The following is a 22,498-nucleotide window of genomic DNA, read 5'->3' as shown; positions in this document are numbered from 1 at the left end:
TGGCGGGTCAGTTAATATGTTTCTATAGGCCGTATTCGATGTCTCGGAAAAATTTTAGGCGATCCGGGTCCGGGGTCCCGGGCCCACGGCGGAAGGCGTGGGCTATAGCACACGAAAATTTGGGACTCGCGCGGAATTCCAATTTTATGGCTGTAAAATGCCAAAAAACATAATTTGATCATGGAGGGGCGGTGAATATGATTCCTTAGACCGTATTCGATGTCCCGGAAAAAATTTAGGCGATCCGAGTCCGGGGTCTCGAGCCCACGGCGGAAGGCGTGGGCTATAGCACACGAAAATTTGGGACTCGCGCGGATTTCCAGTTTTATGGCCGTAAAATGCCAAAAAACATAATTTGATCATGGTGGGGAGGTTAATATATTTCTATAGGCCGTATTCGACGTCCTAGAAATTTTTTAGGCGATTCGGGTTCGGGGTCCCGGGCCCACGGCAGAAGGCGTGGGCTATAGCACACGAAAATTTGGGACACAAAAATTCGGGTCTGGTGACCCGGGCCCACGGCGGAAGGCGTGGGCTATAGCACACAAAAATATGGGACTCGCGCGGAATTCCAGTTTTATGGCCGTAAAATGCCAAAAAATGTAATTTGGTCATGGCGTGGCAGTGAGTATGGTTCCTTAGGCCATATTTGACATCCCGTAAAAATTTTAGGCGATCCGGATCCGGGGTCCAGGACCCACGGCGGAAGGCGTGGGCAATAGCACACGAAAATTTGGGACTCGCGCGAATTTCCAGTTTTATGACCGTAAAATGCCAAAAAACATAATTTGGTCATGGCTGAGCGGTGACTATGGTTCCTTAGCCATATTCGATGTCCCGGAAAAATTTTAGGCGATCCGGGTCCGGGGTCCCGGGCCCACGGCGGAAGGCGTGGGCTATAGCACACGAAAATTTGGGACTCGCGCGGAATTCCAATTTTATGGCCGTAAAATGCCAAAAAACATAATTTGATCATGGAGGGGCGGTGAATATGATTCCTTAGACCGTATTCGATGTCCCGGAAAAAATTTAGGCGATCCGAGTCCGGGGTCTCGAGCCCACGGCGGAAGGCGTGGGCTATAGCACACGAAAATTTGGGACTCGCGCGGATTTCCAGTTTTATGGCCATAAAATGCCAAAAAACATAATTTGATCATGGCGGGGCGGTTAATATATTTCTATAGGCCGTATTCGACGTCCCGGAAAAATTTTAGGCGATCCGGGTCCGGGGTCCCGGGCCCACGGCGGAAGGCGTGGGCTATAGCACACGAAAATTTGGGACTCGCGCGGAATTCCAATTTTATGGCCGTAAAATGCCAAAAAACATAATTTGATCATGGAGGGACGGTGAATATGATTCCTTAGACCGTATTCGATGTCCCGGTAAAATTTTAGGCGATTGGTGACCGGTGTCCCGGGCCCACGGCGGAAGGCGTGGGCTATAGCACACGAAAATTTGGGACTCGCGCGAATTTCCAGTTTTATGGCCGTAAAATGCCAAAAAACATAATTTGATCATGGCGGGTCAGTTAATATGTTTCTATAGGCCGTATTCGATGTCTCGGAAAAATTTTAGGCTATCCGGGTCCGGGGTCCCGGGCCCACGGCGGAAGGCGTGGGCTATAACACACGAAAATTTGGGACTCGCGCGGAATTCCAATTTTATGGCTGTAAAATGCCAAAAAACATAATTTGATCATGGAGGGGCGGTGAATATGATTCCTTAGACCGTATTCGATGTCCCGGAAAAAATTTAGGCGATCCGAGTCCGGGGTCTCGAGCCCACGGCGGAAGGCGTGGGCTATAGCACACGAAAATTTGGGACTCGCGCGGATTTCCAGTTTTATGGCCATAAAATGCCAAAAAACATAATTTGATCATGGCGGGGAGGTTAATATATTTCTATAGGCCGTATTCGACGTCCTAGAAATTTTTAGGCGATTCGGGTTCGGGGTCCCGGGCCCACGGCAGAAGGCGTGGGCTATAGCACACGAAAATTTGGGACACAAAAATTCGGGTCTGGTGACCCGGGCCCACGGCGGAAGGCGTGGGCTATAGCACACAAAAATATGGGACTCGCGCGGAATTCCAGTTTTATGGCCGTAAAATGCCAAAAAATGTAATTTGGTCATGGCGTGGCAGTGAGTATGGTTCCTTAGGCCATATTTGACATCCCGTAAAAATTTTAGGCGATCCGGATCCGGGGTCCAGGACCCACGGCGGAAGGCGTGGGCAATAGCACACGAAAATTTGGGACTCGCGCGAATTTCCAGTTTTATGACCGTAAAATGCCAAAAAACATAATTTGGTCATGGCTGAGCGGTGACTATGGTTCCTTAGCCATATTCGATGTCCCGGAAAAATTTTAGGCGATCCGGGTCCAGGGTCCCGGGCCCACGGCGGAAGGCGTGGGCTATAGCACACGAAAATTTGGGACTCGCGCGGAATTCCAATTTTATGGCCGTAAAATGCCAAAAAACATAATTTGATCATGGAGGGACGGTGAATATGATTCCTTAGACCGTATTCGATGTCCCGGAAAAATTTTAGGCGATCCGAGTCCGGGGTCCCGAGCCCACGGCGGAAGGCATGGGCTATAGCACACGAAAATTTGGGACTCGCGCGGATTTCCAGTTTTATGGCCGTAAAATGCCAAAAAACATAATTTGATCATGGCGGGTCAGTTAATATGTTTCTATAGGCCGTATTCGATGTCTCGGAAAAATTTTAGGCGGTCCGGGTCCGGGGTCCCGGGCCCACGGCGGAAGGCGTGGGCTATAGCACACGAAAATTTGGGACTCGCGCGGAATTCCAATTTTATGGCTGTAAAATGCCAAAAAACATAATTTGATCATGGAGGGGCGGTGAATATGATTCCTTAGACCGTATTCGATGTCCCGGAAAAAATTTAGGCGATCCGAGTCCGGGGTCTCGAGCCCACGGCGGAAGGCGTGGGCTATAGCACACGAAAATTTGGGACTCGCGCGGATTTCCAGTTTTATTGCCGTAAAATGCCAAAAAACATAATTTGATCATGGCGGGGAGGTTAATATATTTCTATAGGCCGTATTCGACGTCCTAGAAATTTTTTAGGCGATTCGGGTTCGGGGTCCCGAGCCCACGGCAGAAGGCGTGGGCTATAGCACACGAAAATTTGGGACACAAAAATTTGGGTCCGGTGACCCGGGCCCACGGCGGAAGGCGTGGGCTATAGCACACAAAAATTTGGGACTCGCGCGGAATTCCAATTTTATGGCCGTAAATTGCCAAAAAACATAATTTGATCATGGAGGGACGGTGAATATGATTCCTTAGACCGTATTCGATGTCCCGGAAAAATTTTAGGCGATTCGGGTCCGGTGACCCGGGTCCACGGCGGAAGGCGTGGGCTATAGCACACAAAAATTTGGGACTCACGCGGAATTCCAGTTTTATGGCCGTAAAATGCCAAAAAATGTAATTTGATCATGGCGGGGCAGTGAGTATGGTTCCTTAGGCCATATTTGACATCCCGTAAAAATTTTAGGCGATCCGGATCCGGGGTCCAGGACCCACGGCGGAAGGCGTGGGCAATAGCACACGAAAATTTGGGACTCGCGCGAATTTCCAGTTTTATGACCGTAAAATGCCAAAAAACATAATTTGGTCATGGCTGAGCGGTGACTATGGTTCCTTAGCCATATTCGATGTCCCGGAAAAATTTTAGGCGATCCGGGTCCGGGGTCCCGGGCCCACGGCGGAAGGCGTGGGCTATAGCACACGAAAATTTGGGACTCGCGCGGAATTCCAATTTTATGGCCGTAAAATGCCAAAAAACATAATTTGATCATGGAGGGACGGTGAATATGATTCCTTAGACCGTATTCGATGTCCCGGAAAAATTTTAGGCGATCCGAGTCCGGGGTCCCGAGCCCACGGCGGAAGGCATGGGCTATAGCACACGAAAATTTGGGACTCGCGCGGATTTCCAGTTTTATGGCCGTAAAATGCCAAAAAACATAATTTGATCATGGCGGGTCAGTTAATATGTTTCTATAGGCCGTATTCGATGTCTCGGAAAAATTTTAGGCGATCCGGGTCCGGGGTCCCGGGCCCACGGCGGAAGGCGTGGGCTATAGCACACGAAAATTTGGGACTCGCGCGGAATTCCAATTTTATGGCTGTAAAATGCCAAAAAACATAATTTGATCATGGAGGGGCGGTGAATATGATTCCTTAGACCGTATTCGATGTCCCGGAAAAAATTTAGGCGATCCGAGTCCGGGGTCTCGAGCCCACGGCGGAAGGCGTGGGCTATAGCACACGAAAATTTGGGACTCGCGCGGATTTCCAGTTTTATTGCCGTAAAATGCCAAAAAACATAATTTGATCATGGCGGGGAGGTTAATATATTTCTATAGGCCGTATTCGACGTCCTAGAAATTTTTTAGGCGATTCGGGTTCGGGGTCCCGAGCCCACGGCAGAAGGCGTGGGCTATAGCACACGAAAATTTGGGACACAAAAATTTGGGTCCGGTGACCCGGGCCCACGGCGGAAGGCGTGGGCTATAGCACACAAAAATTTGGGACTCGCGCGGAATTCCAATTTTATGGCCGTAAATTGCCAAAAAACATAATTTGATCATGGAGGGACGGTGAATATGATTCCTTAGACCGTATTCGATGTCCCGGAAAAATTTTAGGCGATTCGGGTCCGGTGACCCGGGTCCACGGCGGAAGGCGTGGGCTATAGCACACAAAAATTTGGGACTCACGCGGAATTCCAGTTTTATGGCCGTAAAATGCCAAAAAATGTAATTTGATCATGGCGGGGCAGTGAGTATGGTTCCTTAGGCCATATTTGACATCCCGTAAAAATTTTAGGCGATCCGGATCCGGGGTCCAGGACCCACGGCGGAAGGCGTGGGCTATAGCACACGAAAATTTGGGACTCGCGCGAATTTCCAGTTTTATGGCCGTAAAATGCCAAAAAAATATAATTTGGTCATGGCGGAGCGGTGACTATGGTTCCTTAGCCGTATTCGATGTCTCGGAAAAATTTTAGGCGATCCGGGTCCGGGGTCCCGGGCCCACGGCGGAAGGCGTGGGCTATAGCACACGAAAATTTGGGACTCGCGCGGAATTCCAATTTTATGGCCGTAAAATGCCAAAAAACATAATTTGATCATGGAGGGGTGGTGAATATGATTCCTTAGACCGTATTCGATGTCCCGGAAAAAATTTAGGCGATCCGAGTCCGGGGTCTCGAGCCCACGGCGGAAGGCGTGGGCTATAGCACACGAAAATTTGGGACTCGCGCGGAATTCCAATTTTATGGCCGTAAAATGCCAAAAAACATAATTTGATCATGGAGGGACGGTGAATATGATTCCTTAGACCGTATTCGATGTCCCGTAAAATTTTTAGGCGATTCAGGTCCGGTGTCCGGGGCCCACGACGGAAGGCGTGGGCTATAGCACACAAAAATTTGGGACTCGCACGAATTTCCAGTTTTATGGCCGTAAAATGCCAAAAAACATAATTTGGTCATGGCGGAGCGGTGACTATGGTTCCTTAGCCGTATTCAATGTCCCAGAAAAATTTTAGGCGATCCGGGTCCGGGGTCTCGGGCCCACGGCGGAAGGCGTGGGCTATAGCACACGAAAATTTGGGACTCGCGCGGAATTCCAATTTTATGGCCGTAAAATGCCAAAAAACATAATTTGATCATGGAGGGGCGGTGAATATGATTCCTTAGACCGTATTCGATGTCCCGGAAAAAATTTAGGCGATCCGAGTCCGGGGTCTCGAGCCCACGGCGGAAGGCGTGGGCTATAGCACACGAAAATTTGGGACTCGCGCGGAATTCCAATTTTATGGCCGTAAAATGCCAAAAAACATAATTTGATCATGGAGGGACGGTGAATATGATTCCTTAGACCGTATTCGATGTCCCGGTAAAATTTTAGGCGATTGGTGACCGGTGTCCCGGGCCCACGGCGGAAGGCGTGGGCTATAGCACACGAAAATTTGGGACTCGCGCGGAATTTCAATTTTATGGCCGTAAAATGCCAAAAAACATAATTTGATCATGGAGGGACGGTGAATATGATTCCTTAGACCGTATTCGATGTCCCAGAAAAATTTTAGGCGATTCGGGTCCGGTGTCACGGGCCCATGACGGAAGGCGTGGGCTATAGTACACAAAAATTTGGGACTCGCGCGAATTTCCAGTTTTATGGCCGTAAAATGCCAAAAAACATAATTTGGTCATGGAGGAGGAGTGACTATGGTTCCTTAGGCTGTATTCGATGTCCCGGAAAATTTTTAGGCGATCCAGGTCCGGGGTCCCGGGCCCACGGCGGAAGGCGTGGGCTATAGCACACGAAAATTTGGGACTCGCGCGGAATTCAAATTTTATGGCCGTAAAATGCCAAAAAACATAATTTGATCATGGATGGGCGGTGAATATGATTCCTTAGACCGTATTCGATGTCCCGGAAAAATTTTAGGCGATTCGGGTCCGGTGACCCGGGCCCACGGCGGAAGGCGTGGGCTATAACACACAAAAATTTGGGACTCGCGCGGAATTTCAGTTTTATGGCCGTAAAATGCCAAAAAATGTAATTTGGTCATGGCGGGGCAGTGAGTATGGTTCTTTAGGCCATATTTGACATCCCGTAAAAATTTTAGGCGATCCGGATCCGGGGTCCAGGACCCACGGCGGAAGGCGTGGGCTATAGCACACGAAAATTTGGGACTCGCGCGAATTTCCAGTTTTATGGCCGTAAAATGCCAAAAAACATAATTTGGTCATGGCGGAGCGGTGACTATAGTTCCTTAGCCGTATTCGATGTCTCGGAAAAATTTTAGGCGATCCGGGTCCGGGGTCCCGGGCCCACGGCGGAAGGCGTGGGCTATAGCACACGAAAATTTGGGACTCGCGCGGAATTCCAATTTTATGGCCGTAAAATACCAAAAAACATAATTTGATCATGGAGGGGCAGTGAATATGATTCCTTAGACCGTATTCTATGTCCCGGAAAAAATTTAGGCGATCCGAGTCTGGGGTCTCGAGCCCACGGCGGAAGGCGTGGGCTATAGCACACGAAAATTTGGGACTCGCGCAGATTTCCAGTTTTATGGCCGTAAAATGCCAAAAAACATAATTTGATCATGGCGGGGCGGTTAATATATTTCTATAGGCCGTATTCGACGTCCTAGAATTTTTTTAGGCGATTCGGGTTCGGGGTCCCGGGCCCACGGCGGAAAGCGTGGGCTATAGCACACGAAAATTTGGGACTCGCGCATATTTCCAGTTTTATGGCCGTAAAATGCCAAAAAACATAATTTGATCATGGAGGGACGGTGAATATGATTCCTTAGACCGTATTCGATGTCCCGGAAAAATTTTAGGCGATTCAGGTACGGTGTCCCGGGCCCACGACGGAAGGCGTGGGCTATAGCACACAAAAATTTGGGACTCGTGCGAATTTCCAGTTTTATGGCCGTAAAATGCCAAAAACATAATTTGGTCATGGCGGAGCGGTGACTATGGTTCCTTAGCCGTATTCGATGTCCCGGAAAAATTTTAGGCGATCCGGGTCCGGGGTCTCGGGCCCACGGCGGAAGGCGTGGGCTATAGCACACGAAAATTTGTGGGACTCGCGCGGAATTCCAATTTTATGGCCGTAAAATGCCAAAAAACATAATTTGATCATGGAGGGGCGGTGAATATGATTCCTTAGACCGTATTCGATGTCCCGGAAAAAATTTAGGCGATCCGAGTCCGGGGTCTCGAGCCCACGGCGGAAGGCGTGGGCTATAGCACACGAAAATTTGGGACTCGCGCGGATTTCCAGTTTTATGGCCATAAAATGCCAAAAAACATAATTTGATCATGGCGGGGAGGTTAATATATTTCTATAGGCCGTATTCGACGTCCTAGAAATTTTTTAGGCGATTCGGGTTCGGGGTCCCGGGCCCACGGCAGAAGGCGTGGGCTATAGCACACGAAAATTTGGGACACAAAAATTCGGGTCTGGTGACCCGGGCCCACGGCGGAAGGCGTGGGCTATAGCACACAAAAATATGGGACTCGCGCGGAATTCCAGTTTTATGGCCGTAAAATGCCAAAAAATGTAATTTGGTCATGGCGTGGCAGTGAGTATGGTTCCTTAGGCCATATTTGACATCCCGTAAAAATTTTAGGCGATCCGGATCCGGGGTCCAGGACCCACGGCGGAAGGCGTGGGCAATAGCACACGAAAATTTGGGACTCGCGCGAATTTCCAGTTTTATGACCGTAAAATGCCAAAAAACATAATTTGGTCATGGCTGAGCGGTGACTATGGTTCCTTAGCCATATTCGATGTCCCGGAAAAATTTTAGGCGATCCGGGTCCAGGGTCCCGGGCCCACGGCGGAAGGCGTGGGCTATAGCACACGAAAATTTGGGACTCGCGCGGAATTCCAATTTTATGGCCGTAAAATGCCAAAAAACATAATTTGATCATGGAGGGACGGTGAATATGATTCCTTAGACCGTATTCGATGTCCCGGAAAAATTTTAGGCGATCCGAGTCCGGGGTCCCGAGCCCACGGCGGAAGGCATGGGCTATAGCACACGAAAATTTGGGACTCGCGCGGATTTCCAGTTTTATGGCCGTAAAATGCCAAAAAACATAATTTGATCATGGCGGGTCAGTTAATATGTTTCTATAGGCCGTATTCGATGTCTCGGAAAAATTTTAGGCGATCCGGGTCCGGGGTCCCGGGCCCACGGCGGAAGGCGTGGGCTATAGCACACGAAAATTTGGGACTCGCGCGGAATTCCAATTTTATGGCTGTAAAATGCCAAAAAACATAATTTGATCATGGAGGGGCGGTGAATATGATTCCTTAGACCGTATTCGATGTCCCGGAAAAAATTTAGGCGATCCGAGTCCGGGGTCTCGAGCCCACGGCGGAAGGCGTGGGCTATAGCACACGAAAATTTGGGACTCGCGCGGATTTCCAGTTTTATTGCCGTAAAATGCCAAAAAACATAATTTGATCATGGCGGGGAGGTTAATATATTTCTATAGGCCGTATTCGACGTCCTAGAAATTTTTTAGGCGATTCGGGTTCGGGGTCCCGAGCCCACGGCAGAAGGCGTGGGCTATAGCACACGAAAATTTGGGACACAAAAATTTGGGTCCGGTGACCCGGGCCCACGGCGGAAGGCGTGGGCTATAGCACACAAAAATTTGGGACTCGCGCGGAATTCCAATTTTATGGCCGTAAATTGCCAAAAAACATAATTTGATCATGGAGGGACGGTGAATATGATTCCTTAGACCGTATTCGATGTCCCGGAAAAATTTTAGGCGATTCGGGTCCGGTGACCCGGGTCCACGGCGGAAGGCGTGGGCTATAGCACACAAAAATTTGGGACTCACGCGGAATTCCAGTTTTATGGCCGTAAAATGCCAAAAAATGTAATTTGATCATGGCGGGGCAGTGAGTATGGTTCCTTAGGCCATATTTGACATCCCGTAAAAATTTTAGGCGATCCGGATCCGGGGTCCAGGACCCACGGCGGAAGGCGTGGGCAATAGCACACGAAAATTTGGGACTCGCGCGAATTTCCAGTTTTATGACCGTAAAATGCCAAAAAACATAATTTGGTCATGGCTGAGCGGTGACTATGGTTCCTTAGCCATATTCGATGTCCCGGAAAAATTTTAGGCGATCCGGGTCCGGGGTCCCGGGCCCACGGCGGAAGGCGTGGGCTATAGCACACGAAAATTTGGGACTCGCGCGGAATTCCAATTTTATGGCCGTAAAATGCCAAAAAACATAATTTGATCATGGAGGGACGGTGAATATGATTCCTTAGACCGTATTCGATGTCCCGGAAAAATTTTAGGCGATCCGAGTCCGGGGTCCCGAGCCCACGGCGGAAGGCATGGGCTATAGCACACGAAAATTTGGGACTCGCGCGGATTTCCAGTTTTATGGCCGTAAAATGCCAAAAAACATAATTTGATCATGGCGGGTCAGTTAATATGTTTCTATAGGCCGTATTCGATGTCTCGGAAAAATTTTAGGCGATCCGGGTCCGGGGTCCCGGGCCCACGGCGGAAGGCGTGGGCTATAGCACACGAAAATTTGGGACTCGCGCGGAATTCCAATTTTATGGCTGTAAAATGCCAAAAAACATAATTTGATCATGGAGGGGCGGTGAATATGATTCCTTAGACCGTATTCGATGTCCCGGAAAAAATTTAGGCGATCCGAGTCCGGGGTCTCGAGCCCACGGCGGAAGGCGTGGGCTATAGCACACGAAAATTTGGGACTCGCGCGGATTTCCAGTTTTATTGCCGTAAAATGCCAAAAAACATAATTTGATCATGGCGGGGAGGTTAATATATTTCTATAGGCCGTATTCGACGTCCTAGAAATTTTTTAGGCGATTCGGGTTCGGGGTCCCGAGCCCACGGCAGAAGGCGTGGGCTATAGCACACGAAAATTTGGGACACAAAAATTTGGGTCCGGTGACCCGGGCCCACGGCGGAAGGCGTGGGCTATAGCACACAAAAATTTGGGACTCGCGCGGAATTCCAATTTTATGGCCGTAAATTGCCAAAAAACATAATTTGATCATGGAGGGACGGTGAATATGATTCCTTAGACCGTATTCGATGTCCCGGAAAAATTTTAGGCGATTCGGGTCCGGTGACCCGGGTCCACGGCGGAAGGCGTGGGCTATAGCACACAAAAATTTGGGACTCACGCGGAATTCCAGTTTTATGGCCGTAAAATGCCAAAAAATGTAATTTGATCATGGCGGGGCAGTGAGTATGGTTCCTTAGGCCATATTTGACATCCCGTAAAAATTTTAGGCGATCCGGATCCGGGGTCCAGGACCCACGGCGGAAGGCGTGGGCTATAGCACACGAAAATTTGGGACTCGCGCGAATTTCCAGTTTTATGGCCGTAAAATGCCAAAAAAATATAATTTGGTCATGGCGGAGCGGTGACTATGGTTCCTTAGCCGTATTCGATGTCTCGGAAAAATTTTAGGCGATCCGGGTCCGGGGTCCCGGGCCCACGGCGGAAGGCGTGGGCTATAGCACACGAAAATTTGGGACTCGCGCGGAATTCCAATTTTATGGCCGTAAAATGCCAAAAAACATAATTTGATCATGGAGGGGTGGTGAATATGATTCCTTAGACCGTATTCGATGTCCCGGAAAAAATTTAGGCGATCCGAGTCCGGGGTCTCGAGCCCACGGCGGAAGGCGTGGGCTATAGCACACGAAAATTTGGGACTCGCGCGGAATTCCAATTTTATGGCCGTAAAATGCCAAAAAACATAATTTGATCATGGAGGGACGGTGAATATGATTCCTTAGACCGTATTCGATGTCCCGTAAAATTTTTAGGCGATTCAGGTCCGGTGTCCGGGGCCCACGACGGAAGGCGTGGGCTATAGCACACAAAAATTTGGGACTCGCACGAATTTCCAGTTTTATGGCCGTAAAATGCCAAAAAACATAATTTGGTCATGGCGGAGCGGTGACTATGGTTCCTTAGCCGTATTCAATGTCCCAGAAAAATTTTAGGCGATCCGGGTCCGGGGTCTCGGGCCCACGGCGGAAGGCGTGGGCTATAGCACACGAAAATTTGGGACTCGCGCGGAATTCCAATTTTATGGCCGTAAAATGCCAAAAAACATAATTTGATCATGGAGGGGCGGTGAATATGATTCCTTAGACCGTATTCGATGTCCCGGAAAAAATTTAGGCGATCCGAGTCCGGGGTCTCGAGCCCACGGCGGAAGGCGTGGGCTATAGCACACGAAAATTTGGGACTCGCGCGGAATTCCAATTTTATGGCCGTAAAATGCCAAAAAACATAATTTGATCATGGAGGGACGGTGAATATGATTCCTTAGACCGTATTCGATGTCCCGGTAAAATTTTAGGCGATTGGTGACCGGTGTCCCGGGCCCACGGCGGAAGGCGTGGGCTATAGCACACGAAAATTTGGGACTCGCGCGGAATTTCAATTTTATGGCCGTAAAATGCCAAAAAACATAATTTGATCATGGAGGGACGGTGAATATGATTCCTTAGACCGTATTCGATGTCCCAGAAAAATTTTAGGCGATTCGGGTCCGGTGTCACGGGCCCATGACGGAAGGCGTGGGCTATAGTACACAAAAATTTGGGACTCGCGCGAATTTCCAGTTTTATGGCCGTAAAATGCCAAAAAACATAATTTGGTCATGGAGGAGGAGTGACTATGGTTCCTTAGGCTGTATTCGATGTCCCGGAAAATTTTTAGGCGATCCAGGTCCGGGGTCCCGGGCCCACGGCGGAAGGCGTGGGCTATAGCACACGAAAATTTGGGACTCGCGCGGAATTCAAATTTTATGGCCGTAAAATGCCAAAAAACATAATTTGATCATGGATGGGCGGTGAATATGATTCCTTAGACCGTATTCGATGTCCCGGAAAAATTTTAGGCGATTCGGGTCCGGTGACCCGGGCCCACGGCGGAAGGCGTGGGCTATAACACACAAAAATTTGGGACTCGCGCGGAATTTCAGTTTTATGGCCGTAAAATGCCAAAAAATGTAATTTGGTCATGGCGGGGCAGTGAGTATGGTTCTTTAGGCCATATTTGACATCCCGTAAAAATTTTAGGCGATCCGGATCCGGGGTCCAGGACCCACGGCGGAAGGCGTGGGCTATAGCACACGAAAATTTGGGACTCGCGCGAATTTCCAGTTTTATGGCCGTAAAATGCCAAAAAACATAATTTGGTCATGGCGGAGCGGTGACTATAGTTCCTTAGCCGTATTCGATGTCTCGGAAAAATTTTAGGCGATCCGGGTCCGGGGTCCCGGGCCCACGGCGGAAGGCGTGGGCTATAGCACACGAAAATTTGGGACTCGCGCGGAATTCCAATTTTATGGCCGTAAAATACCAAAAAACATAATTTGATCATGGAGGGGCAGTGAATATGATTCCTTAGACCGTATTCTATGTCCCGGAAAAAATTTAGGCGATCCGAGTCTGGGGTCTCGAGCCCACGGCGGAAGGCGTGGGCTATAGCACACGAAAATTTGGGACTCGCGCAGATTTCCAGTTTTATGGCCGTAAAATGCCAAAAAACATAATTTGATCATGGCGGGGCGGTTAATATATTTCTATAGGCCGTATTCGACGTCCTAGAATTTTTTTAGGCGATTCGGGTTCGGGGTCCCGGGCCCACGGCGGAAAGCGTGGGCTATAGCACACGAAAATTTGGGACTCGCGCATATTTCCAGTTTTATGGCCGTAAAATGCCAAAAAACATAATTTGATCATGGAGGGACGGTGAATATGATTCCTTAGACCGTATTCGATGTCCCGGAAAAATTTTAGGCGATTCAGGTACGGTGTCCCGGGCCCACGACGGAAGGCGTGGGCTATAGCACACAAAAATTTGGGACTCGTGCGAATTTCCAGTTTTATGGCCGTAAAATGCCAAAAACATAATTTGGTCATGGCGGAGCGGTGACTATGGTTCCTTAGCCGTATTCGATGTCCCGGAAAAATTTTAGGCGATCCGGGTCCGGGGTCTCGGGCCCACGGCGGAAGGCGTGGGCTATAGCACACGAAAATTTGTGGGACTCGCGCGGAATTCCAATTTTATGGCCGTAAAATGCCAAAAAACATAATTTGATCATGGAGGGGCGGTGAATATGATTCCTTAGACCGTATTCGATGTCCCGGAAAAAATTTAGGCGATCCGAGTCCGGGGTCTCGAGCCCACGGCGGAAGGCGTGGGCTATAGCACACGAAAATTTGGGACTCGCGCGGATTTCCAGTTTTATGGCCATAAAATGCCAAAAAACATAATTTGATCATGGCGGGGCGGTTAATATATTTCTATAGGCCGTATTCGACGTCCTAGAAATTTTTTAGGCGATTCGGGTTCGGGGTCCCGGGCCCACGGCGGAAGGCGTGGGCTATAGCACACGAAAATTTGGGACTCGCGCGGAATTCCAATTTTATGGCCGTAAAATGCCAAAAAACATAATTTGATCATGGAGGGACGGTGAATACGATTCCTTAGACCGTATTCGACGTCCTAGAAATTTTTTAGGCGATTCGGGTCCGGTGTCACGGGCCCACGACGGAAGGCGTGGGCTATAGTACACAAAAATTTGGGACTCGCGCGAATTTCCAGTTTTATGGCCGTAAAATGCCAAAAAACATAATTTGGTCATGGAGGAGGAGTGACTATGGTTCCTTAGGCTGTAATCGATGTCCCGGAAAATTTTTAGGCGATCCAGGTCCGGGGTCCCGGGCCCACGGCGGAAGGCGTGGGCTATAGCACACGAAAATTTGGGACTCGCGCGGAATTCAAATTTTATGGCCGTAAAATGCCAAAAAACATAATTTGATCATGGAGGGGCGGTGAATATGATTCCTTAGACCGTATTCGATGTCCCGGAAAAATTTTAGGCGATTCGGGTCCGGTGACCCGGGCCCACGGCGGAAGGCGTGGGCTATAACACACAAAAATTTGGGACTCGCGCGGAATTTCAGTTTTATGGCCGTAAAATGCCAAAAAATGTAATTTGGTCATGGCGGGGCAGTGAGTATGGTTCTTTAGGCCATATTTGACATCCCGTAAAAATTTTAGGCGATCCGGATCCGGGGTCCAGGACCCACGGCGGAAGGCGTGGGCTATAGCACACGAAAATTTGGGACTCGCGCGAATTTCCAGTTTTATGGCCGTAAAATGCCAAAAAACATAATTTGGTCATGGCGGAGCGGTGACTATAGTTCCTTAGCCGTATTCGATGTCTCGAAAAAAATTTAGGCGATCCGGGTCCGGGGTCCCGGGCCCACGGCGGAAGGCGTGGGCTATAGCACACGAAAATTTGGGACTCGCGCGGAATTCCAATTTTATGGCCGTAAAATACCAAAAAACATAATTTGATCATGGAGGGGCAGTGAATATGATTCCTTAGACCGTATTCGATGTCCCGGAAAAAATTTAGGCGATCCGAGTCTGGGGTCTCGAGCCCACGGCGGAAGGCGTGGGCTATAGCACACGAAAATTTGGGACTCGCGCAGATTTCCAGTTTTATGGCCGTAAAATTCCAAAAAACATAATTTGATCATGGCGGGGCGGTTAATATATTTCTATAGGCCGTATTCGACGTCCTAGAATTTTTTTAGGCGATTCGGGTTCGGGGTCCCGGGCCCACGGCGGAAAGCGTGGGCTATAGCACACGAAAATTTGGGACTCACGCATATTTCCAGTTTTATGGCCGTAAAATGCCAAAAAACATAATTTGATCATGGAGGGACGGTGAATATGATTCCTTAGACCGTATTCGATGTCCCGGAAAAATTTTAGGCGATTCGGGTACAGTGTCCCGGGCCCACGACGGAAGGCGTGGGCTATAGCACACAAAAATTTGGGACTCGTGCGAATTTCCAGTTTTATGGCCGTAAAATGCCAAAAAACATAATTTGGTCATGGCGGAGCGGTGACTATGGTTCCTTAGCCGTATTCGATGTCCCGGAAAAATTTTAGGCGAATCCGGGTCCGGGGTCTCGGGCCCACGGCGGAAGGCGTGGGCTATAGCACACGAAAATTTGGGACTCGCGCGGAATTCCAATTTTATGGCCGTAAAATGCCAAAAAACATAATTTGATCATGGAGGGACGGTGAATATGATTCCTTAGACCGTATTCGATGTCCCGGAAAAATTTTAGGCGATTCGGGTCCGGTGTCACGGGCCCACGACGGAAGGCGTGGGCTATAGCACACAAAAATTTGGGACTCGCGCGAATTTCAAGTTTTATGGCCGTAAAATGCCAAAAAACATAATTTGGTCATGGCGGAGCGGTGACTATGGTTCCTTAGCCGTATTCGATGTCTCGGAAAAATTTTAGGCAATCCGGGTCCGGGGTCCCGGGCCCACGGCGGAAGGCGTGGGCTATAGCACACGAAAATTTGGGACTCGCGCGGAATTCCAATTTTATGGCCGTAAAATACCAAAAAACATAATTTGATCATGGAGGGACGGTGAATATGATTCCTTAGACCGTATTCGATGTCCCGGAAAAATTTTAGGCGATTCGGGTCCGGTGTCCCGGGCCCACGACGGAAGGCGTGGGCTATAGCACACAAAAATTTGGGACTCGCGCGAATTTCCAGTTTTATGGCCGTAAAATGCCAAAAAACATAATTTGGTCATGGCGGAGCGGTGACTATGGTTCCTTAGCCGTATTCGATGTCCCGGAAAAATTTTAGGCGATCCGGGTCCGGGGTCCCGGGCCCACGGCGGAAGGCGTGGGCTATAACACACAAAAATTTGGGACTCGCGCGGAATTCCAGTTTTATGGCCGTAAAATGCCAAAAAATGTAATTTGGTCATGGCGGGGCAGTGAGTATGGTTCCTTAGGCCATATTTGACATCCCGTAAAAATTTTAGGCGATCCGGATCCGGGGTCCAGGACCCACGGCGGAAGGCGTGGGCTATAGCACACGAAAATTTGGGACTCGCGCGAATTTCAAGTTTTATGGCCGTAAAATGCCAAAAAACATAATTTGGTCATGGAGGAGGAGTGACTATGGTTCCTTAGGCTGTATTCGATGTCCCGGAAAATTTTTAGGCGATCCAGGTCCGGGGTCCCGGGCCCACGGCGGAAGGCGTGGGCTATAGCACACGAAAATTTGGGACTCGCGCGGAATTCAAATTTTATGGCCGTAAAATGCCAAAAAACATAATTTGATCATGGAGGGGCGGTGAATATGATTCCTTAGACCGTATTCGATGTCCCGGAAAAATTTTAGGCGATTCGGGTCCGGTGACCCGGGTCCACGGCGGAAGGCGTGGGCTATAGCACACAAATATTTGGGACTCGCGCGGAATTCCAGTTTTATGGCCGTAAAATGCCAAAAAATGTAATTTGGTCATGGCGGGGCAGTGAGTATGGTTCCTTAGGCCATATTTGACATCCCGTAAAAATTTTAGGCGATCCGGATCCGGGGTCCAGGACCCACGGCGGAAGGCGTGGGCTATAGCACACGAAAATTTGGGACTCGCGCGAATTTCCAGTTTTATGGCCGTAAAATGCCAAAAAACATAATTTGGTCATGGAGGAGCGGTGACTATGGTTCCTTAGCCGTATTCGATGTCTCGGAAAAATTTTAGGCGATCCGGGTCCGGGGTCCCGGGCCCACGGCGGAAGGCGTGGGCTATAGCACACGAAAATTTGGGACTCGCGCGGAATTCCAATTTTATGGCCGTAAAATGCCAAAAAACATAATTTGATCATGGAGGGGTGGTGAATATGATTCCTTAGACCGTATTCGATGTCCCGGAAAAAATTTAGGCGATCCGAGTCCGGGGTCTCGAGCCCACGGCGGAAGGCGTGGGCTATAGCACACAAAAATTTGGGACTCGCGCGGATTTCCAGTTTTATGGCCATAAAATGCCAAAAAACATAATTTGATCATGGCGGGGCGGTTAATATATTTCTATAGGCCGTATTCGACGTCCTAGAAATTTTTTAGGCGATTCGGGTTCGGGGTCCCGGGCCCACGGCGGAAGGCGTGGGCTATAGCACACGAAAATTTGGGACTCGCGCGGAATTCCAATTTTATGGCCGTAAAATGCCAAAAAACATAATTTGATCATGGAGGGACGGTGAATATGATTCCTTAGACCGTATTCGATGTCCCGGAAAAATTTTAGGCGATTCGGGTCCGGTGTCCCGGGCCCACGACGGAAGGCGTGGGCTATAGCACACAAAAATTTGGGACTCGCGCGAATTTCCAGTTTTATGGCCGTAAAATGCCAAAAAACATAATTTGGTCATGGCGGAGCGGTGACTATGGTTCCTTAGCCGTATTCGATGTCCCGGAAAAAATTTAGGCGATCCGAGTCCGGGGTCTCGAGCCCACGGTGTAAGGCGTGGGCTATAGCACACAAAAATTTGGGACTCGCGCGGATTTCCAGTTTTATGGCCATAAAATGCCAAAAAACATAATTTGATCATGGCAGGGCGGTTAATATATTTCTATAGGCCGTATTCGACGTCCTAGAAATTTTTTAGGCGATTCGGGTTCGGGGTCCCGGGCCCACGGCGGAAGGCGTGGGCTATAGCACACGAAAATTTGGGACTCGCGCGGAATTCCAATTTTATGGCCGTAAAATGCCAAAAAACATAATTTGATCATGGAGGGACGGTGAATATGATTCCTTAGACCGTATTCGATGTCCCAGAAAAATTTTAGGCGATTCGGGTCCGGTGTCACGGGCCCACGACGGAAGGCGTGGGCTATAGTACACAAAAATTTGGGACTCGCGCGAATTTCCAGTTTTATGGCCGTAAAATGCCAAAAAACATAATTTGGTCATGGAGGAGGAGTGACTATGGTTCCTTAGGCTGTATTCGATGTCCCGGAAAATTTTTAGGCGATCCAGGTCCGGGGTCCCGGGCCCACGGCGGAAGGCGTGGGCTATAGCACACGAAAATTTGGGACTCGCGCGGAATTCAAATTTTATGGCCGTAAAATGCCAAAAAACATAATTTGATCATGGAGGGGCGGTGAATATGATTCCTTAGACCGTATTCGATGTCCCGGAAAAATTTTAGGCGATTCGGGTCCGGTGACCCGGGCCCACGGCGGAAGGCGTGGGCTATAACACACAAAAATTTGGGACTCGCGCGGAATTTCAGTTTTATGGCCGTAAAATGCCAAAAAATGTAATTTGGTCATGGCGGGGCAGTGAGTATGGTTCCTTAGGCCATATTTGACATCCCGTAAAAATTTTAGGCGATCCGGATCCGGGGTCCAGGACCCACGGCGGAAGGCGTGGGCTATAGCACACGAAAATTTGGGACTCGCGCGAATTTCCAGTTTTATGGCCGTAAAATGCCAAAAAACATAATTTGGTCATGGCGGAGCGGTGACTATAGTTCCTTAGCCGTATTCGATGTCTCGGAAAAATTTTAGGCGATCCGGGTCCGGGGTCCCGGGCCCACGGCGGAAGGCGTGGGCTATAGCACACGAAAATTTGGGACTCGCGCGGAATTCCAATTTTATGGCCGTAAAATACCAAAAAACATAATTTGATCATGGAGGGGCAGTGAATATGATTCCTTAGACCGTATTCGATGTCCCGGAAAAAATTTAGGCGATCCGAGTCTGGGGTCTCGAGCCCACGGCGGAAGGCGTGGGCTATAGCACACGAAAATTTGGGACTCGCGCAGATTTCCAGTTTTATGGCCGTAAAATGCCAAAAAACATAATTTGATCATGGCGGGGCGGTTAATATATTTCTATAGGCCGTATTCGACGTCCTAGAATTTTTTTAGGCGATTCGGGTTCGGGGTCCCGGGCCCACGGCGGAAGGCGTGGGCTATAGCACAAGAAAATTTGGGACTCGCGCATATTTCCAGTTTTATGGCCGTAAAATGCCAAAAAACATAATTTGATCATGGAGGGATGGTGAATATGATTCCTTAGACCGTATTCGATGTCCCGGAAAAATTTTAGGCGATTCGGGTACGGTGTCCCGGGCCCACGACGGAAGGCGTGGGCTATAGCACACAAAAATTTGGGACTCGTGCGAATTTCCAGTTTTATGGCCGTAAAATGCCAAAAAACATAATTTGGTCATGGCGGAGCGGTGACTATGGTTCCTTAGCTGTATTCGATGTCCCGGAAAAATTTTAGGCGATCCGGGTCCGGGGTCCCGGGCCCACGGCGGAAGGCATGGGCTATAGCACACGAAAATTTGGGACTCGCGCGGAATTCCAATTTTATGGCCGTAAAATGCCAAAAAACATAATTTGATCATGGAGGGGCGGTGAATATGATTCCTTAGACCGTATTCGATGTCCCGGAAAAAATTTAGGCGATCCGAGTCCGGGGTCTCGAGCCCACGGCGGAAGGCGTGGGCTATAGCACACGAAAATTTGGGACTCGCGCGGATTTCCAGTTTTATGGCCATAAAATGCCAAAAAACATAATTTGATCATGGCGGGGCGGTTAATATATTTCTATAGGCCGTATTCGACGTCCTAGAAATTTTTTAGGCGATTCGGGTTCGGGGTCCCGGGCCCACGGCGGAAGGCGTGGGCTATAGCACACGAAAATTTGGGACTCGCGCGGAATTCCAATTTTATGGCCGTAAAATGCCAAAAAACATAATTTGATCATGGAGGGACGGTGAATATGATTCCTTAGACCGTATTCGATGTCCCAGAAAAATTTTAGGCGATTCGGGTCCGGTGTCACGGGCCCACGACGGAAGGCGTGGGCTATAGTACACAAAAATTTGGGACTCGCGCGAATTTCCAGTTTTATGGCCGTAAAATGCCAAAAAACATAATTTGGTCATGGAGGAGGAGTGACTATGGTTCCTTAGGCTGTATTCGATGTCCCGGAAAATTTTTAGGCGATCCAGGTCCGGGGTCCCGGGCCCACGGCGGAAGGCGTGGGCTATAGCACACGAAAATTTGGGACTCGCGCGGAATTCAAATTTTATGGCCGTAAAATGCCAAAAAACATAATTTGATCATGGAGGGGCGGTGAATATGATTCCTTAGACCGTATTCGATGTCCCGGAAAAATTTTAGGCGATTCGGGTCCGGTGACCCGGGCCCACGGCGGAAGGCGTGGGCTATAACACACAAAAATTTGGGACTCGCGCGGAATTTCAGTTTTATGGCCGTAAAATGCCAAAAAATGTAATTTGGTCATGGCGGGGCAGTGAGTATGGTTCTTTAGGCCATATTTGACATCCCGTAAAAATTTTAGGCGATCCGGATCCGGGGTCCAGGACCCACGGCGGAAGGCGTGGGCTATAGCACACGAAAATTTGGGACTCGCGCGAATTTCCAGTTTTATGGCCGTAAAATGCCAAAAAACATAATTTGGTCATGGCGGAGCGGTGACTATAGTTCCTTAGCCGTATTCGATGTCTCGGAAAAATTTTAGGCGATCCGGGTCCGGGGTCCCGGGCCCACGGCGGAAGGCGTGGGCTATAATACACGAAAATTTGGGACTCGCGCGGAATTCCAATTTTATGGCCGTAAAATACCAAAAAACATAATTTGATCATGGAGGGGCAGTGAATATGATTCCTTAGACCGTATTCGATGTCCCGGAAAAAATTTAGGCGATCCGAGTCTGGGGTCTCGAGCCCACGGCGGAAGGCGTGGGCTATAGCACACGAAAATTTGGGACTCGCGCAGATTTCCAGTTTTATGGCCGTAAAATGCCAAAAAACATAATTTGATCATGGCGGGGCGGTTAATATATTTCTATAGGCCGTATTCGACGTCCTAGAATTTTTTTAGGCGATTCGGGTTCGGGGTCCCGGGCCCACGGCGGAAGGCGTGGGCTATAGCACACGAAAATTTGGGACTCGCGCATATTTCCAGTTTTATGGCCGTAAAATGCCAAAAAACATAATTTGATCATGGAGGGATGGTGAATATGATTCCTTAGACCGTATTCGATGTCCCGGAAAAATTTTAGGCGATTCGGGTACGGTGTCCCGGGCCCACGACGGAAGGCGTGGGCTATAGCACACAAAAATTTGGGACTCGTGCGAATTTCCAGTTTTATGGCCGTAAAATGCCAAAAAACATAATTTGGTCATGGCGGAGCGGTGACTATGGTTCCTTAGCCGTATTCGATGTCCCGGAAAAATTTTAGGCGATCCGGGTCCGGGGTCTCGGGCCCACGGCGGAAGGCGTGGGCTATAGCACACGAAAATTTGGGACTCGCGCGGAATTCCAATTTTATGGCCGTAAAATGCCAAAAAACATAATTTGGTCATGGCGGAGCGGTGACTATGGTTCCTTAGCCGTATTCGATGTCCCAGAAAAATTTTAGGCGATCCGGGTCCGGGGTCTCGGGCCCACGGCGGAAGGCGTGGGCTATAGCACACGAAAATTTGGGACTCGCGCGGAATTCCAATTTTATGGCCATAAAATGCCAAAAAACATAATTTGATCATGGCGGGGCGGTTAATATATTTCTATAGGCCATATTCGACGTCCTAGAAATTTTTTAGGTGATTCGGGTTCGGGGTCCCGGGCCCACGGCGGAAGGCGTGGGCTATAGCACACGAAAATTTGGGACTCGCGCGGAATTCCAGTTTTATGGCCGTAAAATGCCAAAAAACATAATTTGATCATGGAGGGACGGTGAATATGATTCCTTAGACCGTATTCGATGTCCCGGAAAAATTTTAGGCGATTCGGGTCCGGTGTCACGGGCCCACGACGGAAGGCGTGGGCTATAGCACACAAAAATTTGGGACTCGCGCGAATTTCCAGTTTTATGGCCGTAAAATGCCAAAAAACATAATTTGGTCATGGCGGAGCGGTGACTATGGTTCCTTAGCCGTATTCGATGTCCCAGAAAAATTTTAGGCGATCCGGGTCCGGGGTCTCGGGCCCACGGCGGAAGGCGTGGGCTATAGCACACGAAAATTT

This window comes from Nicotiana sylvestris, chromosome 8 (genome assembly GCF_000393655.2).
Source record: "Nicotiana sylvestris chromosome 8, ASM39365v2, whole genome shotgun sequence".
NCBI lineage: Eukaryota > Viridiplantae > Streptophyta > Magnoliopsida > Solanales > Solanaceae > Nicotiana > Nicotiana sylvestris.
Note: the sequence above shows the minus strand (reverse complement) of the source record.